Source organism: Rattus norvegicus, chromosome 4 (genome assembly GCF_036323735.1).
Source record: "Rattus norvegicus strain BN/NHsdMcwi chromosome 4, GRCr8, whole genome shotgun sequence".
In the NCBI taxonomy this organism is placed as follows: domain Eukaryota; kingdom Metazoa; phylum Chordata; class Mammalia; order Rodentia; family Muridae; genus Rattus; species Rattus norvegicus.
This window is the reverse complement of record NC_086022.1, coordinates 99,821,376-99,827,403: the sequence shown is the minus strand read 5'-3', so window position 1 is coordinate 99,827,403 and position 6,028 is coordinate 99,821,376. Positions and strand designations below refer to the sequence as shown.

At 40.1% G+C, this 6,028-nt stretch overlaps 1 non-coding gene across 1 annotated transcript; it reads left to right on the top strand.

The window, feature by feature from the left end:
* The first annotated feature begins 3,863 nt into the window (after window positions 1-3,863).
* LOC120102717 (small nucleolar RNA SNORA17) lies at window positions 3,864-3,990 on the top strand. Its single transcript, XR_005504322.1, has one exon. It is a non-coding gene; the product is annotated as a small nucleolar RNA SNORA17 (small nucleolar RNA).
* The last annotated feature ends 2,038 nt before the right edge of the window (window positions 3,991-6,028 follow it).

The following is a 6,028-nucleotide window of genomic DNA, read 5'->3' as shown; positions in this document are numbered from 1 at the left end:
CATTATTAGTTCCCTCTCATTCTTAACAACCATCTTAACTATTGTACAAAATGATTTGTCTCAACAGACTGATTAAACACATAATACTTGTACTGTCTCACAGTAACAGTCCTTTGGGGAAGAGGCCTAATTTTCTTTAACCTCTAATTTCTATTTTAAAAGAATTTTATTATCTTCTCTGAGGTTTGTGTCCCTCATATTTGTTACCAATTGTGGGGTCCCTGCAGTATCATGGCTAGAAAAGATACTAACAATATGTAGCAAGAAGGAAAATCCAGGAAGGATGAAGTAATTACCTGATGGTATTTGCAGTGTCTAAAGTCTGACATCAGTGCAGTATATTTTAGACATATTTAAGCACAGTATAACATTTGAAAAAAAAACTTTTATCTCAAGTTCATGTGCATAATGAACTTAAGGCATAATAACATTGAAACTCTTTTGCAAAGTACATGTGACTTCTCATTTAAAGGTGGATTCAACTGACTGAGAGAGGAAACTAAAGATTAAGGTCTATGAAGGGGATTCTGGGAAACCTAGCTGAGGCCTTATAGATAGAAAAGGTTATCATGTTAGTAAGCACATCGATTCCCAGTTTTATGAATGAAAACCAAGTATACATTTCCTCCACTCAGGAGACAGATGTATGTGATTAACTCTCCTAGTTTCTCCAGTGTTTATCTGAGAGCACTTGTGCCCTCTGTAACTAGAAGAGTGTTGTTATTTTTGCAGTCATGAGAAGCTGTCCGGGTATTTTCCTCTATTTGTATTGCCACACAAACCCAGGCCTTTGCATATTATTCCCCAGGGAGGAACCACCCCTGCGAGTGTTAGATTAAAAGGTTGGTTGTCATCTAACTGGGAGTGAAAGGTGTCCCCAGGCTTCCTCATCAAAATGAAGTGGCTGTTAGTCTGTTGGTGCTGTTCTTCTGGATTTCTGGTGAGGACAGAGGGAAGTGAGAGAGGAGAATGGGGAGGGAACACAAGTCCTGGGTCATACTGCTCACATTATGTGTTGTGTCATATATGAGTAGACAGTTATTATCCTCCAGGATTGGGCCTGTTGGGTGTGTATCTGTGAGCGGGAGGTCCCAGATGAGAAAGAACCTTTGCTATGATGAAGATCATGACATGGATGAACTGGGACAGTCTAAGTTATGTATAGAAGTACCTGGTGCTTCCTTTTTACTTGTTGTGTTAGGACTAGAATTTTAATATATTAAAAATTTTGTATGTAAATATAAACATATCAGTTGAAATAAATAACAAAAAATCACAAGATTGTTCATGAAGTTTGTGTGTAACTCAGTACTTTTCTCTCATTATTTCAGCTTCCAGAGGTGATGTTGTTATGACACAAACTCCAGTCTCCCTGCCTGTCAGCCTTGGAAGTCAAGTCTCTATCACTTGCCGGTCTAGTCACAGCCTGGTATACAGTGATGGAAACACCTATTTATCATGGTACCTGCAGAAGCCAGGCCAGGATCCACAGCCCCTCATCTATAAGGTTTCCAACCGATTTTCTGGGGTCCCAGATAGGTTCAGTGGCAGCAGATCAGGGTCATATTTCACACTCAAGATCAGCAGAGGAGAGCCTGAGGATTTGGGAGTTTATTACTGCGGCCAACGTACACATTATCCTCCCACAGTGATGCAGACCCTAACAAAAATGTCTGTGCTTGGGGCATCACAGCTGTCAAATAAGTTACTCATCTGTTTGAGAGTGAGGTATTGAAGAACTGAAGATTATGGGTGCAGCTAAGGGCATGTACATGTTGGCTACAGCTCAGTGGTCATGGATTTTTGGCTTTTGGGACCTTTACTACAGGAAAGATTCCTGTATTTGACATTATGAACCTGTTATTTCTAGAGCATCATTATTCACCATTGAATTAGAAAATAATGTGTTTCTGTGGTATTCTTCTTTACATTTTTTTTTTGGAGCTGAGGACCGAACCCTGGGCCTCATGCTTACTAGGCAAGCACTCTACCACTGAGCTAAATCCCCAAATATTCTTCTATACATTCTTACCTTTGTTTACTCTTCAATATCCTTTCCTTTCCTATTCCCTGCCATATCCTTGTGGAAACTTATTGGCCACTAGTATTCTCACTGTCTACTTTTACAATACACATACATATACATACATTCTACAGTTAGGGTCTGAAAATCTAAAACAACCAAAGCAGAAGACAGACAAGTCCACACAAAGCATGATATTTACTTGAATTAGGCAGCAAAACCTGACCTGTCAGTGACAGGAGCATAGACTCAGGAGTAGCATGTGTTCCCAAACATACATCTTAGCAATTATTTCCACAGTAAATAGAAAGACCCACAAGCATCTGTGCCAAGATCTTATTACAATTTTTTGTCATTCAGAATCATTTATTCTTTTGTGATTAGGAAGAGACATTCATTATGTTTTGGCACACAAATAAGAATAAGGATCAAGTAGGTCTGCAATTTTAGAAAGTTCCCAGCTTCCTTACAGCCTGGGAACTTGAATGTAATTTTACTTTATGATCAAATGGTCTGAAAACAAAGTGGCAGTACTTAATGCCTCACTTGATCCCTACCACAACCTCTTACTCTCTTTAAGGCCTATTCCCAATTAATCTATCATCATTTCTTTCTAACTTCTAACCATTACACACTTCAGCTAAGTCATTCAAATTTCAGCATTTAAAGTTAAGATCCACTTATAAAAGTGAACAAATCACATTGATCTTTGTCATTCGGTATACATTTTTTTATAGTTCCAGATATTTTCTTTCAAATTTCCTCATTTCAGTTTTCTTTGTAGCTGAGTCAAATTCCACTTGGATGTGTATCACTTTTTTCTTTCTTTTGTTTTTTTTTGCATTTTTACTGGATATTTTATATATTTACATTTCAAACGTTATCACCTTTCCCGGATTCCCCCTCTCTCATCCCTTCTCCCCATTTCTATGAGTATGCTCCCTCTCCCAATCACCCAGTCCCAATTCATAAGCCTGGCATTCCTCTACACTGGAGAAACAAGGCTTAACAGGACCAAGGGCTTCTCCTCATATTGATCCCAGACAATTTCATCCTCTGCTACATATACAGCTGGAGTCATAGGTTGCTCCATATATACTCTTTGGTTGGTGGTTTAGTCCCTGGTAGCTCTGGGGTGTCTGGTTGGTTGATACTTTTGTTCTCCCGTGGTATTACAAACCCCCTCAGTTACCTCAGTTCTTTTTGTACCTCCTCCATTGGGAACCCTGTTCTTATTCCAAAGCTCAAAATACCCAATTACAAGTAGCCGGCATCATGATGTTCAAGAAGAAGAAAGACCAAAGTTTGCTTCATTGCTTCTTAGAAGAGGGAACAAAATAGTCACAGGAGGAACTATGGAGACAAAGTGTGGAGCACTGTGGATTTTTCTGTGTGTAGGAATAACAGAGATGCCTGCTCTGGCCTGTGGTGCTCCCATCACTCTGTCCGACCAATAGAGCTCTTGCTTGAGTCACAGGTTGTTTACCACCTTATACTCTGTATTCTTTCAGTTCCTCCTTCTGATTATGCTTTGTGCTTAAGGAATCTTCTATTTTCTTTTTTTTTTAAACACAGTGTATAAATCTTTGGGAACCACAGGGTGCATGCTAAGAACTGAATCTAGGTCTTCAAGCCATCTCTCTAGCCTTTGTTATCATTTCACTCATGATTTCAAATGTTCTGCCCCCATTTTCTTTTTAATGTAAAGGCTCTTGTTAATTTATAGTGTAACATATGAGAAAACTCTAAATATGTAACTTTCCCTCGAAGTCCCCTTAATGTCCTCTTGGCCCAGTGTCTCCATCTATGAAATTGTGACTAGTTAAGGCTGTTATCTATTCCTGACTTATAGAGACTATGCAGGTGTCAGTGCTGAATCACATGTGTGTCTGTAGGTGGCAGAAAAGAGAGACACTATGTCTGCCCAGTATTTGGACATGTGAACATCAGAACAGTTAATTTTCATTTTATTTCCTTAAGAAAGAGGGAGGGAGGGAAGGAGGGAGGGAGGGAGGGAGGGAGAGAGAGAGAGAGAGAGAGAGAGAGAGAGAGAGAGAGAGAGAACCTAAGAAGACAAGACTACTGATAGGAAGGCCCAGACTGTCTTCCAGAATGAAGAACTAGAAACTGGAAGAACCCAAATAAGCTCAAGGTCCCTGGACAGGTGTCACAGACAGCCAGTGCAAGGTTTTACTCAGATGGGCAGGGCAAGTAGCAACCTAAAAATGACCACCAGACTGGAGTCATTGGTCCTAGACAGGGAGCTTGCCTAAATTGACCACCACTCCAGGACCAGCCAAGCCTAGATGATAGACCATGAGTGAAACAAATGCTGCCTGGAGCCATAATGCATGATCAGGGTACAGCACTCCTGAGACCAACTTTTAGATGTTTTCCTGAAACTCAGAATCCACAAGACCTTCTAAGAAGAACAAGTGACATGTTGATAAATGGGAGAGAAGAAGAAATAGAAGAATGTGGTCAGAAAGAAGAGAGGCAGTACTAGAGATTAGAGGGTTACGAGAAACAGCCTGATATGAGTGGCTGGTAATTACACCTGGGACCATGGTGAAGTACTGGCTTGAGGTGCCATGAGAGGGCCATTACTGGGTCCACAGCCCTGTAGCAGCAGGTCTCTGTTGTCACCAAATGCCAGCCAAATATCCATGGTCTGAGCTCCTACCCAGGGAACATGTTGATATCTGATGGCTGGGCAGAACTGGGTCAAACCCTCCTTTGTGCATGGTGGGAGAACTGACCCTGAAGGAATGAGAGCAAGTGAGTTGATACTGGCCTTAGCCACATGCAGTACTAAGAAGAGCCTGGGACCACATATTGTAGCAGATTTGGGTGTGCTGGCCCAGAGGATACAAACATCCTGGTAGAACTTGCACTTGCACTTGTCACCATGCATGGGACATCTTCTTTATCTCTCTCCTCCTATGGCAGGCAGGAGATGGCCTTGGAGTCATAAGATCATGAGATCTGAGCCTGACCCTCACCAGCTGCATCACTAAGGCCAGAGGGCCCTGCTTCATGCCTGGACAGCACAGTACATCTGACCTTGGTAGCAGGAGACAGACAAGCTGAACGTGAGGACCTTATTGTGGAAAAGCTGGTCCTGCCATTTCTCTGCTGTGAGGTGACACAGGCAAATAAAAATACCCCCTCACATCTCTTGTCACATTCTGCAGGCAGGATATCTGGCCCCAAGATCAAGCCTTTGGAGATAGAGAACTTTGGAGATTGAACCATGATCCCTGATTATTTTAAAGGTTAAGTAAAGTCATGACTGACTAAAATCTTATTGGATGTTTTCAAAATTAGTACCACAGGAATATATGAAGAAAAAGGAAGGGGATTGTGAATGTCAACTACTTCTTCTAAGGCCTAAGCATGTCAATATATTGATGAGAGGGAAGGTTCAAAACTTATTTATAGAAGACAGGGCCTAAGAGATAGGATATAAGGGTCAACAGTAAATAGTTCATTCCAGGACATATTAGGTCATTCTTAGGGTAAAGTTAAGTTAAGTAAGTAAAGTTAAGTAAGTTAAAATATACCATGCACTTATAAGTATAAATTACATACATTATTTGTTGTCCTATGTAAGGGTTTATGTAAAAGAAGCAAATACTATGAGTAAATGGAAAAGTATTACTTGTTTCTTTGTGCTCTTTACAGAAAAGTTGAATAGGCAGGACTATACTGTAAAACTAAAACAGATTAGAGGAAAAAAGTCAACTTTTAAACATTATGAGCATAATAAATTAATAGGTGATAAAATACAAAGGTTATATATCTCTGAAAAGCTTGCTTTGGATTCTAATTGTCTTTTACTTAGAAACCAAATGCACAGATTACATGTTCCTGGCTAGATATAATCATTTGTCTTGATAAACAATACTTAAACCATTTTGGCTTGCAATGTGTAGATATTCTCCACTAGACATAGTCATTTGGATTATAATATTATACTGCTTAGATATGGGAAATTGTTAATCA